The sequence below is a fragment of the Oreochromis aureus genome, linkage group 3 (assembly GCF_013358895.1).
Source record: "Oreochromis aureus strain Israel breed Guangdong linkage group 3, ZZ_aureus, whole genome shotgun sequence".
In the NCBI taxonomy this organism is placed as follows: domain Eukaryota; kingdom Metazoa; phylum Chordata; class Actinopteri; order Cichliformes; family Cichlidae; genus Oreochromis; species Oreochromis aureus.
The window spans coordinates 108,088,962-108,103,584 of NC_052944.1; positions in this window are offsets into that span (position 1 = coordinate 108,088,962).

The window sequence follows — 14,623 nt, forward strand, 5'->3', positions numbered from 1 at the left end:
CAGTAGATAAAACCAGTAGTTAAAATGTAAGTTTTGAAATTTAAGCTTAAGTGTGGATTTGATGTTTTATTCAAATGTAGCTGAGAATAGGTGAGTCTTCAACCTGGATTTAAATAAACTGAGTGCTTCAGCTGATCTGAGGCTTACTGGGAGTTTGTTCCAGATATATGGAGCATAAAAGCTGAATGCAGCTTCTCCGTGTCTGGTTCTGACTCTGGGAACTGATAAAAGACCAGATCCAGATGACCTGAGGGGTGTGGAAGGTTCATACTGGGTCAGGAGGTCACTGATGTATTTTGGTCCTAAACCATTCAGAGCTTTATAGACCAGCATCAGAACTTTAAAGTCTATCCTCTGATGGACAGGCAGCCAGTGTAAAGACCTCAGAGCTGGACTGATGTGGTCCACTTTTTTGGTCTTAGTGAGGACTCGAGCAGCAGAGTTCTGAATGAGCTGTAGTTGTCTGACTGATTTTTTAGGTAGACCTGTAAAGATGCTGTTACAGTAATCAAGCCTACTAAAGATGAATGCATGGACTAGTTTTTCCAGGTCCTGTTGAGACATCAGATCTTTTATCCTTGAAATATTCTTGAGGTGATAGTAAGCTGATTTTGTTATTGTCTTAATGTGTTTTTAAAGTTTAGGTCTGCATCCATCACTACACCCAAATTTCTCGCCTGGTTGGTGGTTTTTAGGTGTATAGATTGAAGTTCTCTGGTGACCTGTAATCGTTTACAGGTTTACCTCAGTTTTATTTTTGTTTAGCTGGAGGAAATTGTGGCACAACCAGTCATTAATTTCCTCAATGCATTTACCAAGAGCCTGTACAGGGCCTCGGTCTCCTGGTGACATTGTGATATATATTTGTGTGTCATCTGCGTAGCTATGATAGTTTATTTTGTTGTTCTTTATAATCTGTGCCAGTGGGAGCATGTAAATGTTAAACAGAAGGGGTCCCAAGATGGAACCTTGGGGAACTCCACATGTGATACTTGTCTGCTCAGATGTGAAGTTACCTATTGATACAAAATATTTCCTGTTTTCTAAGTATGTTTTGAACCAGTTTAGTACAGTTCCTGAAAGACCTGCCCAGTTCTCCAGTCGTTTGAGTAATATGTTGTGGTCAACTGTATCAAATGCTGCACTGAGATCCAGTAAAAGTAAGACTGAGATTGTTCCACTGTCTGTGTTCAGACATATGCCATTAAACACTTTGGTCAGAGCGGTTTCAGTGCTGTGGTTCTGTCTAAAACCTGACTGGAAGGCATCATAGCAGTTATTCTGTTTTAAGAAGTAATTAAGCTGTTGAGAAACTGCTTTTTCAATGATCTTACTTAAAAATGGGAGATTTGAGATCGGCCTGTAGTTGTTCATTTGTGTCTTGTCAAGATTGTCCTTTTTCAGTATAGCTTTAATTACAGCAGTTTTTAGTGATTCTGGAAACACACCTGACATTAAAGAAAAGTTTACGATCTGTAACAGGTCTGACTCCAAAGTCTTTGAGACCTTTTTGAAAAAACTTGTTGGCAGGACATCTAAACAGGAAGAGGAGGAGTTCAGTTGACCTAAGATGTCCTCCAGGTCTTTGCTGTTAATAGGGTGAAACTGTTTCATGGTGTTTAAACAGTTTTTCGGTGGACACAGTACATATCCTGGATCTGCTGTTGATGTACCAATTGCTTGTCTAATCTTCTGGATTTTTTCTGTGAAGAATTTGGCAAAGTCATTGCAGGACATGGTCGAATGAAGTTCAGCTGCCACTGACACAGGAGGGTTTGTTAGCCTGTCAACTGTAGAAAATAAGACCCGAGCGTTATGACTGTTTTTGGTGATGATGTCAGAGAAGTAGGACCTCCTTGCACTCCTCAGTTGTAAATTATAATTGTGAAGTTTCTTATTTATAGATGTCATAATGAACCTGGAGGTTTGTTTTTCTCCATCTGCGCTCAGCTTTCCTACACTCTCTTTTTTCATTTTTCACCAGTGTGGAGTTTCTCCATGGAGACTTCTTCCTTCCAGAGATAACCTTCACCTTAATGGGAGCAATAGTATCCATTACATTTAACATTTTAGCATTGAAGCTATTGACGAGCTCATTGACTGAACCTCTGGACAGGTCAGGTGTTAATGGGAAGACCTGGTTAAAGATCTCACTACTGTGTTCAGTTATACACCGTTTTGTGATCACTGCTGTTGACGTATTTGTGTGGGCTAAAATTTTACTTTCAAAGAAAACACAGTAATGATCAGACAGGCCCACATCAGACACCGTAACCTTTGAAATGCTCAGGCCCTTGGAGATCAGTAGGTCAAGAGTGTGTCCTCTATTATGTGTGGCCTCTGTTACATGCTGAGTCAGCCCAAAGTTGCCCAGAGTGTTACTCAGGTCTTTAGTCCCTTTGTCCTGAGGGTTGTCCACATGGATGTTAAAATCCCCAACAATAATTACACAGTCGAAATCAACACAGATCACAGACAGCAGTTCACTGAGGTCATTAAAAAAAGTCTGTGCAGTATTTGGGAGGCCTGTAAACATTAAGAAACACAACTTTGGATGGGGCCTTCAGCTGTAAAGCCACATATTCAAAAGACTGAAAACTTCCAGGAGATAGCTGCTTACATTGAAATGAGTCATTAAATAAGACAGCGACCCCTCCTCCTCTCCTGCTCACCCCGGCCTCACTGATAAAACTGTAGTTAGGAGGGGTCGTCTCGATGAGAACAGCTCCACTGTTACTTTGCTCCAACCAAGTTTCAGTTAGAAACATAAAATCAAGGCTGTGCTCAGTGATTAAATCATTAATTAAAAATGTTTTCCCAGCTAAAGATCTAACGTTTCATAAAGCCAACTTAAGTGTTTTAGAGGTATTATTTGCCCCCTCATGTTTGGGAGCAGTCTGTGGCACACGAGGTATGTTTACTATATTTAAAGGTCTTTTAGAGTGCAGCTCTCTGTGTTTTGACAAGGCCACATGTCTTCTTCTGTCACCTAAAAGTACAGAAACTTTAAAACCTTCTAGTACACAGGGTCCCAGCTTCTCCTGGGAAAAGTCACCACTGCCATAATCCTCGCAGCCCGGACCCTCCACACATCACACATCACACATCAGACTGCGGAGACAGGGCATGAAGGTGGTAAGGAGGAACTAAGGGGGGCGAGGCTGCGCAATGTAACTTTGATTGCTCTGTTGAGGGTGGGGCTCGATGACGAACCTTTGGCTGCTCTGGTGGGGGGTTTATGGGGGACAGAAAGGGATTGGGCCGGGAGTTAGATCTGAGTCCAGCATTGACCCACTCCTCCAGCACCACGGGAGGAAGCCTGGAAAACTGTTCATGAAATGCTCTGATACAGATAATTGGTCATCTACAGAGGAACCGCTCAGACCTCTGGGGTAGAGCAGGATGGTCTGAAATTTGTTAAAGGCCTCTAATGTTCTTGTGTGTATTGTATACAAATATAGAGGCTTAGGATCCAGGTTATTGTCTCACAGGTTTAATATCCAGCCATCACCTTCGAAAAAAAAAGTAATAGCACTGAGGGCGCTCTCACATTCACTGCAGTTCATTTGTATATTTGTACTTTTTTTCTAAATACTGTTCATATGTATGTAGTGCTGCAGAAACCGTGCACCTCACCCCCTTCTTCTCCCACATGTTTGCACTGAGTAGGAGATGCTCTGGGTCTCATTGTACATCTTTATGTTGCTGCTCTGCCACACATCAGCAGTTTAACCCATTTCTGCACCTTTAATCTCAGTCTATTTTTTAAGGGTGTGACATTCTTCTGGTTAATATTTTTATGTTCTTTATATACAGCGCCTCAGGTCAGTCAGGTCCCACACCTCCAGACTCTCTAACAGCTTCTTCGCTTGGGCCATTCAGACTGTTACCCCCACCCCCAACACACATCTTTCCCCTCATCATTCTGCATCATGTAAATAAAATGACGTTTATTCATATAGTGCTTTACAAAGGTGTTATAAACAGGCCAGAAAAACTGTCCTGAATCAAGTAAAACAACACAAAACACAGAAACATTAAACAAATGTCTGTCTGAACAGATCTGTTTTCAGCTGAACATATAAGTACACATATGAAATTAAGTGAAATACACGTTTTCTAATTTACTGTAGTAATCAGATGACATCTGTTCATAGCAGGTGACTGAGAGCTTTCATACCTTTAAGTTTCCAGCAGAGGAACAGAACCAGAACCAGAACCAGGAGGACCACAGAGACCAGACCTGCTACAACTGGGACCAGGAGAGAGGAAGGAGGAGGAGGAGGACAGTGAGGAGGTGGAGGATGGATGATGGTAGGAGGATCTGCAGGAGAGATGATGAAGATGGTTCAGTCACTTTATTATCAGGTCACAATGTTGCATAATTTTTTTAACCAGGAAGTGATGTCAGTTTTCTGACCTCTGACCCTCAGAGAGCTCTGAGGGGAGTTTCCACCCTGATCAGTAGAACATGAGTAGAGACCTTCATCAGCCTGCTGGACCTTAGTGATGTTGTGCTCTGGTTTAATTTCATTTTCAGCTTGATGCCCATTAATCAAGAAATAAGCTGCGACTGTGGCACCATTCCTCTGCCTGCAGCGCAGAATGACATCACTTCCTGTCCTCACAGGAAGTGCAGGGATTTCCAGTATAACATTTTTTTCTGACAAGCAGAGACAAACAGAGTTAATGAGAGCAGAGTCACACAGAGACAGAGACACAGCTGGAACATCTCACCTTTAGTCTCTAATTGGACACTGAAGGAGACGTTGTCACTCTGCTGTCCAGAGGAGTCCTCACACCAGAAGGTTTCACTGGGAGCAGAAACATCCACAAAACACGAGGAACCAAACTTCATCCAGAATCCTGAACCAGCTGCTCCACAGTCCTCAGTGAGGTTTCCTCTGGTCCTCTTCACTGTCCATCCATTAGCTGTCTGTCCATCATCAACACAACTCAGATACACTAAAGAAGATCCACTGAAGAACTGCTGAAGGTTTGGACTGACAGACAGAGACACTGGAGGACACACACACAGAGTAAATGTATTTGTGTTCTTGTTGGAGTCTCACTGATTGTTTTCACATCATCAACTCACCTGCAGAAACAGTCGGTGCAGACAGCAGCAGCACACACACACCTGTAACACATCACATCATTATAACACACACACACACATACACACACATGTACACTCAAAAAACAGATTCAGGTTCTTCTTTAAAAGAACACATACAAATTTTGTTAGTTGTTCATAAATGTAATTAAAAAATACCAAATTAATTTGATTTTCTTTGTGTCAACTTAAAATTATTCTGAATCAGCAGTGGCTGATTCTGAACACAAAATGAATGAGTTTGTTGGGGTACTGGGGGTAGGGGCAGTACATTTTTGCACATGCGCATTTGTGTACTCAAAGAAAACAATTCAAGCCCCTCTTTGAGCTGAAACATTTTTTTTTTTATCTCACTCAACGTAAATGTAGCACTCCAGCGTTACTGCAATTATTATTCGTGTGGTAAACATAAATTATTTTCTTTCTTTGTTACAAGACCACAAAGTTATTGAGTTACACAACGGTCCACCCTCTTCGAAAAATAGGATCACCTAACAGAATGCAGCTGCTCTTGGCCTCTCTGTACTTTTTGGATAAAACTACACCTTCAGGTAAGGTAACATATTAATTTGTCATATAACCAATTGTGTATTTCCCTATGAGCTGAATGTAGAGTATTGCTATTTTCATAGATGCTTGTAACAGTTGTTTTTTTGAACTTTTGGCGGTGCTACCATTCTCTTCTCTGCTGGAATACTTTTTTTTTTGTGACAAAATAGACAGGTCTTTTCAAAAGTGCCTTGTTTTAGAGGAGAAATTATGTAGCCACCAACTTTTAAGTACTCAGAGCTTGTGATAGCTTAGTAGAAGCTAGCTAGCTGCCATGAGCTCAATGAAAGATAATGTCCTAAGGCAGGGGTGGGCAATTCCAGGCCCCGAGGGCCGGTGTCCCTGCAGGTTTTAGATGTGTCCTTGAACCAACACAGCTGATTTAAATGGCTAAATTAGCTCCTCAACATGTCCTGAAGTTCTCCAGAGGCCTGGTAACGAACTAATCATGTGTTTCAGGTGTGTTGACCCAGGGTGAGATCTAAAACCTGCAAGACTCCGGCCCTCAGGGCCTGGAATTGCCCACCCCTGTCCTAAGGCTAACTTCATTCTTACTGTTTTCTTTTTAAAATCTAATAATGTGGCATTCTGTGTTTATTATTATATAAGGCCATATTCTAGTACAAATTATTGTTTTGAGGTTGTTTTTGAGGAACTTTACTGAGGGTGCTACCAAAAGTGAACCATGTGGCTGTAAGAGTAACTCCAGTCAGCACAATGTGCACTCCTGTGATGTTCAAACCTATTTATTATTAGAACTGATTTCTTTACTTTTTATTTGCTACGGCCTAGATTATCAGAAAATGCTGTGTCAGGGGGAAGCGTTGGAAGGAGAGGGCGATGACAGTCGCTGGGTTAGTAGGGGAGGGCACTGGAGAACCAGTGAACCCATATGGAAAAGAAATCGTAAAAACTTATAAAAGACTTGCATATGATGTGGCCTACCTCATATAGTGAATCATATAAGGCTTATATGATTTACTCATGAAAGTGGCCACTTTCTCATTACTTTCATATATTGTTTTAGTAAGTATCCAAAACATACAAGTTTCATTTATATAATTTTTCAAGAGATCTTATATCTGTTTTCACTCTTTTATGCTTTTCATACAAGTTTCACATAAGACAGATACAAACTTTATAAGATTTATATATATCTTTTCCATATGGGAAGTTTGGCAACGAGTTTTGCATTCGTCTTGTAATCAAAAGGTTCCCGGTTCGAGCCCCGGCTTGGACAGTCTCGGTCGTTGTGTCCTTGGGCAAGACACTTCACCCGTTGCCAACTGGTGGTGGTCAGAGGGCCCGGTGGCGCCAGTGTCCAGCAGCCTCGCCTCTGTCAGTGCGCCCCAGGGCTACAATGTAGCTTGCCATCACCTGTGTGTGAATGGGTGGATGACTGAATGTAGTGTAAAGCGCTTTGGGGTCCATAGGGACTAAGTAAAGCCCTATACAAATACAGTCCATTTACCATTCTTCAGTGAGTAAATGAACCACGTTAAAGGCCATATTTTGGACTTGGTCTTTACATATGGCCTGGATATAAATGACGTAGGAATTTCTGATCATTTTCCAATTTCCTTTGATATTGCTTTGTCTGCCGCTGGACCTCAGTCTGTAGCTCTTTCTCATCCGCTACGTGTACTCAACTCTGAAGCTGTGTCAAAGTTTGCTGTCTTTTTTTAGATTCGGCATTTATGATTCCTGACTGCTGCTCAGTTTGCTCATCTGATGGTCATGCTGATATTTTGTTATTATTATTTTCATCTACCCCTGATTTGGCTGTACCTGACTATTGTTCTCTCTGCTCGGTTGATGGTTTTGCTAATATCCTGTTATCTTTTTGTTCTTCTATTCTTGATTCTGTTGCTCCCATCAAAATGAATCGCCCTAGAACCTACTCTCATAGCTGGCTAAATGATACTACGCGTGCTTTACAACGTGTTTGTCGCTGTGATGAGCGAAGGTGGAAAAAAGATAGAAGAGAACTTCAGGTCTCTTATGATATGTTACCGACTAGCCGCTCAAATTTTCAAACTGCTGCTAGAATGGCTAAGGCATCTTTTCTTTCCAAAGTCATTCTGGCTAATGGTCACAACCCCCGTATGCTATTTAAAATTTTTAATTCTGTTGTTAATCCCTGTTCTGATATGCCTTTACCATATTCACAAGCTCTTTGTGAGCATTTTCAAATTCTTCTTTTAGAGAAGGTTTCATCCTCTTTGTCTGCCTCTTATCCTGTCTTTTCCTCTGAGTGTAATTCACCTTTTCATCAATTTGAGCCCGTGTTACTTTCGACTCTGAAGCAGCTCGGTGATCAACTGAAAAACACCAATACTGTGTTTGATATTCTCCCATCAGCATTGTTAAGGGCTGCTTTGATGTAATTGGACCAAGCATTCTTAATGAATTTTTCTCTACTCTCTGGATCTGTCCCACTGGCCTTTAAGCATGCTGTAGTCCAGCCTATTCTGAAAAAAGAATCTTGATTGTTATGATCTTTTTAACTATAGACCGATCTCTAAGCTTCTGTTTCTGTCCAAGATCCTGGAGCGACTAGTTCTTTCTCAGCTTCAGGCGTATTTAGACGTGAACAGAGAAATTTCAGTCTGCCTTTAAGCCACGGCACAGCACTGAAACGACCTTGCTTTGAGTTCCCAATGACCTTCTTGTAAGCACTGATTCTGGTTTTATTGGACCTTTCCTCGGCTTTTGATATGGTGGATCATAACGTTCTTCTATTGAGACTTGAGCATACTGTGGGTATAATAGGCACTGCCCTTAAGTGGTTTAAATCTTATCTCGCTGACAGGTAATTCTTGGTTAATTTGGTCAACTTCTCGTCTTCCTCGGTACCTGTACACTGTGGTATGCCTCAAGGATCCTTATTAGGCCCTATTCTCTTCTCACTATATCTGCTCCCTCTTAGAGCAATTTTTGAGAAGTATAATATTGCCTTTCATTGCTATGCTGATTATATACAGATTTATTTTTAGATTACTGATGATCCTGCTATGTCTTTTCATTATTTTCGTGAATGCTTGAGGTTAAAGATTGGTTCAAGAGTAATTCTCTTGTCCTGAACGAAAAGAAAACGGAGATCGTGGTGTTCGATAGTAAAATCCCCAGCGACCAATTGTGTGCTGCTCTGATGCCTTTTCCTAGCTCCCCTTCTGATTATGCCAGTAATCTGGGCATATTACTGTATAGCTCATTTAAATTTGACAAGCAAGTGTCTGCTGTAGTGAGGTCTAGTTTTCATCAGCTGCGCCTTATTTCTAAGGCCAAGCGCTATATTCCGCATAATTCATTCATTCATTCATTCATTTATTTGTTCATTTCAGGCATAACAAAATACATATATTGAACATAAAGTGCACAAAACAAAAAACAAACAAAAATTACCTGAAAAGGAGTGGGACGAAGAAAACTTATTAAATCCCACCCCTATACTCACTCATCAACAAAAACAATAAGCTTCCCGCAGCTATGCCCATCGTTGCAAAGCATCATACATATACTGCAACTCTCTTTACATTGGCCGTTCCTGCCCCCTTCTCCTTAGATTGCAGACTGTCCAGAATGCGGCGGCAAGCCTTTTGACAGGTAGCAGGAAATTTTCCTCCATCACTCCTGCTCTTGCTGGCTTGCACTGGCTGCCAGTTAAATACCGTATTCAATTTAAAATACTACACTTCACGTACAAAATTATCAATAACTTGGCGCCAAGCTACCTCAATGAGCTTCTTAGGTTACACACTCCTGTCAGACCACTTAGATCTGCTATCCAACTTCTTCTGGAGGAACCTCGTTCTCGGCTGAAATCTTGGAGCAACCGTGCGTTTGCTGTAGCAAACAGTCTTATGGAACAATCTTCCTGTTGCTATCCGGGCATCTGACTCTATGCCATTGTTTAAATCATGGCTGAAGACTTATTTATTTAATGGTGCTTTTCCACCTAGCTAATATTTGGTGTGCATTGATACATTTTTATCCGTTATGCTTTGTTAACTACTTTTATGTATTATTTGTCATTGTTTTATAACTGATACGTGCCGGGTCCTTTCTCCTTCCCTCCCATCTCCTTTTTCCTATTTTATTTTGTCAAGCACCTTGGTATACCCTTGGTTTTTTAGTGTGCTCTATAAAGTTGAGTATTATTATTATTTTTATACGGTATTGTTTCTGTTTTTCAGACCACCTCCACTGAGGATGAACAGTTGAGATCCAATGCAGCAACTGCCATGGGTATTTACACCACCACAAGAGAAGGCATTCAGGAGCCAGAGGATGTGGGAGTTGTCATTGAAGGTACTACATTTATGAACAACCTCGGCAGTGTCATCATGGCATTCATCGTCTTCTTTGGACTGATTTTTGCACTTGATTTAAGCTATCCAAATGACCACAAGTACACTTTGGAGTTTTGTCAGAAGATTTGATTGAATCTGGATGGCCAAAGGCTTAGTGCAAAGATGCAGCAAATAAAAATGAAGATGTTTGCTTAGGCAAACAAGACTCCAGCACAAAAGTTGATTTTGGCCTTTTTATCTCTTTTTTTTTTTTTTTTCCAAACTGTGACCTTTTAAAAAAAACAAAACAAATGGAAGTTTTCTATTTTTGCTGTTCTGCTTGAACATTTTAGATGAACATCCTATTGTGAGTGATGTAACCTTTAATCTATACTAATATAGATAGATAAAAGGACTTTGGGATTTTTGTTCAAAACAAGTTTAATGGTTGTAACCAACATTTTCTTTTTAATTGCTTTTGGGATTTTCAAAGACACAAAACAAATGTTGACAACTTTGGTGTCTTCCAGTGTTTTAAAGTTGGTGTTCCAGTTTTTATACGTTTGTAAAAGTTTGAATTTCATTGGTTTTAGAGAAGTAAAGTTGAGAGAGACTTAAAATACTTCCCCTTTGGTAACACAAAAATGTTCTTAATGAAAACCTTTTATATATACATTATATACATATATACAAGTATTGTTGGGTTGAAATCTGATTTTACAAATTGCAGTTTGAAAAAGCAAGAACATACATTTTCTTTTATACTGAGGGGAGAGATTTGTTTTCAGTCTTGCCTAGTAATACAAAGGTGTTTCCTATTCAGATTTGATATTCATTCCAAATGTAAGACAGCACGTTTTTGTTAGCACATTGATTTTGTTAAGGTTAATTTGACCATGCGACATGTATGTTTATTCACAAAATATTCTGTTTCTGCTGTTAATTCAAGTGAATAAAATTGAGTTGAAAAAACAAATTCAATTTTGTTATTATTTCAATAATTAAATTTGTTTTCTGGTAATTAAAATTATGAGTTAGTTGAACTTAAAAAATAATTTTAATGCAAAGAAAATCTAGCTGAAAAGAATGACATTGTATTGAGTTGAACCAACCAAAACCTTTCACATCTTATTAATGTAATTTTCTTCCTTTTAAACCTATTTTTAAAAATTTTGTTCGACTGACTCAATTTAAATAAATTGTCATGATATATGTAGATTTGGTTGAACCAAAATATATGTATTACGTGGAAAACCTGCCATCAATCAAATTGAGTTCATCCAATGATAGATTTTTATGAGTGTAACATATATCAATGACACAGTCATTGTGATCAGCTGACCTCTGCTGGTTATCAGGGTTCTGCTCTCTGTGGATTTACCTCAGTACATTCTGCACTATTCAATTCAACTTTATTTCTACAGCACCAGCTCAAGAGTTGATTGAGGAGTTTGTTAGGGTTCAATGTTGAGAGAGGAATCCATAAATAACCACAGATCCAGTCCGGTGTGCAATTAGACAGTATTTTAATAAACACATGTGTGAGTTCAACAACCCAATCAGTGTTGAACTGTCTTTATCATATTCAGACAACTGTTTTATGGGGTTTAAGATAGTACAGCCCCCTTTTCTGTTACTAGGCAGAAATACGTCACACCAAAACCACAATGACTTTTAACATAGAACATCATCTTCGTGTCTACGGCTGATGCTTCCTGTCAGCCCCGCCTTCGCTGTCGCTTATCTCCTGGAACATCAGGTGCACTTCCTGTAGAAAATGTCACTCATACAGGCACAACTTTGCAGTCTAAAACTCATTTAGTAGGTAAGAGTTTATATCTGTGTGTGTGTGCACGTGCAGGGGCGCGTGCATGCTGTGTACTGCGTACGTGTCATGACCTCTCACTATTTGTGTCTGTATGTATATGTCTCGCCCTTAAATGCTCTCTTTGCTTTCAGTTTCACTTCTGCAAAAGCTGCAACTTCAAAGACATAACTTCCTGTCTCACAAAGTGTATTTTCCTGTCTCTGCCCTCTACACAGAGATCATAAAAGCATTAATAACATTTAAATTATAGATTCAACTCAACCATTTAAAATGGTTCTTCTTTGGACCTGTAATAAAGGCTAATATAATACCAATATATTTGAACATCTGAATGCATCTATGAAAGCAACATCCCTATTAACATGAAATGGTAATGATGATTATAAAAATAGCAGCAAATAATAGCAGTAAAATATTTCTATTCCTGACAAGTTCCACCTGACTCCACCCACTCCCACTGAGAGTCGCCTTTATGACTAGGGATGAGTACCGGTATCTGGTGCCATTATGGCACCGGTTCTGACATAAACGGTAGCAACCAGACCGAAAAGCAGCGCACATTTTGGTGCTTTATTTCTGTGATTTTTTTTCTCTGAGCTGTGATACACTTTAGATTCTAGCCAATCATTTTACCTTTCCAAGGGTAGCAGGCGGGCCCAGGTACGTACGTTCTTTTAGAGCAGAGCTACAGATTAAAAATGCCCAAGGCGAAGCGGTCAAAAGTCTGGCTGTACTTCACAGCAAAAGATGCAAACCCAGCACCCTGCAACAAGTGCTTTAAGGTGATACTGTGCAAAGGAGGTGACACCTCGAATCTGATGAAACACCTGGTGACGCATAGCATTTTGTTAAAAGCCGGGAAATGCACCGTATTTGATAGCTTAATGCGAGACCTTACACCGAGCACATCTACTGCGGGTGTGGTGCCTGTTATCGGACCCGGAGTTAGCAACATCCCCCAAAAACCCGAAGAGTAGAGTCCTGGCCCCTAGCCCTGTCAGTGTAGCAGAAATGATGAGGATGATGATGGCAGCAGCAGCTGTTCTTTTCTGTGTGAGTAGCTTAATGTTGTTCGTGTGTAATTAACGTTGACTAGGCTAACCACGTTATTAAATTAATGCACATAAGGTGAACTAGCAAACACCGTCGTAGTTACATGCGGCTGTCTTCTTGTTTGATAGAGTGATACCATATGTAAATGCTGTTAAAATGTTCTGTGTAGATTTCATGATGTAGATGACTGATTTATAATAAGTTACATCATTTCATTTATATATATATATATATATATATATATATATATATATATATATATATATATATATATATATATATATATATAACAGCAGGGTGCAAAATGCTAGCAGGCAAGGCATACATGGAGCGCCATAACCAAGTGGCCGGCATAGTGTACAGGAACATCTGTGCCGAGTATAACCTGGAAGTCCCGAGGTCAAAATGGGAGATGCCCCCAAGGGTGGTGGAGAATGACCGAGCTAAGATCCTGTGGGACTTCCAGATGCAGACGGACAAAATGGTGGTGGCTAACCAACCGGACATAGTGGTGGTAGACAAACAGAAGAAGACGGCTGTAGTGATCGATGTAGCAGTTCGAATGACAGCAATATCAGGAAGAAGGAACACGAGAAGCTGGAGAAATACCAAGGGCTCAGAGAAGAGCTCGAGAGGATGTGGAGGGTGAAGGTGACGGTGGTCCCCGTGGTAATCGGAGCACTAGGTGCGGTGACTCCCAAGCTAGGCGAGTGGCTCCAGCAGATCCCGGGAACAACATCGGAGATCTCTGTCCAGAAGAGCGCAGTCCTGGGAACAGCTAAGATACTGCGCTTGAGGACCCTCAAGCTCCCAGGCCTCTGGTAGAGGACCCGAGCTTGAAGGATAAACCGACCGCAGGGGCGCGCTGGGTGTTTTTTTTTTTTTTTTATATATATATATATATATATATATGTATATATGTATATGTATATATGTATATATGTATATATGTATATGTATATATGTATATATGTATATATGTATATATGTATATATATATATGTATATGTATATATATATATATATATATATGTATATGTATATATGTATATGTATATATGTATATACTGTATGTGTGTGTATATATGTATATATGTGTGTATATATATATATGTGTGTGTATATATGTATGTATGTGTGTGTGTATATATGTGTATATATGTATGTATGTATATATGTGTATATATGTATGTATGTATATGTGTATATATATATATATATGTATATGTATATATATATGTATATGTATATGTATTTGTCATTTGAGAAATGTTTTATTTGTGTTTGGACTTAATATGTGTACTGTTGTAAAGTTGCTAATTGGTTTGTACTGTTCGCTCGTGACCAGTTCTCACGGCGTATTGGCCTAATGGCGTATCGGCGTGATCGTGAAGCTGAGGAGAGAAAGCCCAAGTAATAAACGCCCGTTTCAAAGAACCGACCTGTGTCTGTGTTGTCGTGAAGAGAGCTATACCATATATGCCCTATAGCTGCAGAAAAGGCTAACATTGTTATCATTTTACAAACAACCAGCTAAACATGAGAGGTTTTTGGACAAAGTTTGTGTTTTCCATTGTTTAAGCACCTGTTCCAACCAAAGGAGGTATGTTGTATCAACAGAAAATGCTAACTTCGTTATCATTTTGCAGAAAAAAAGGAGACTTCTAAAAATAAAAACATAAGAGGTTTTTGGACAAAGTTTGTGTTCTCCATTCTTAAAGCACCGGTTTGAGCACCGTTTAAGCACCGGCACCGTTTCAAAAGTACCGGTTTGGCACCGGTATC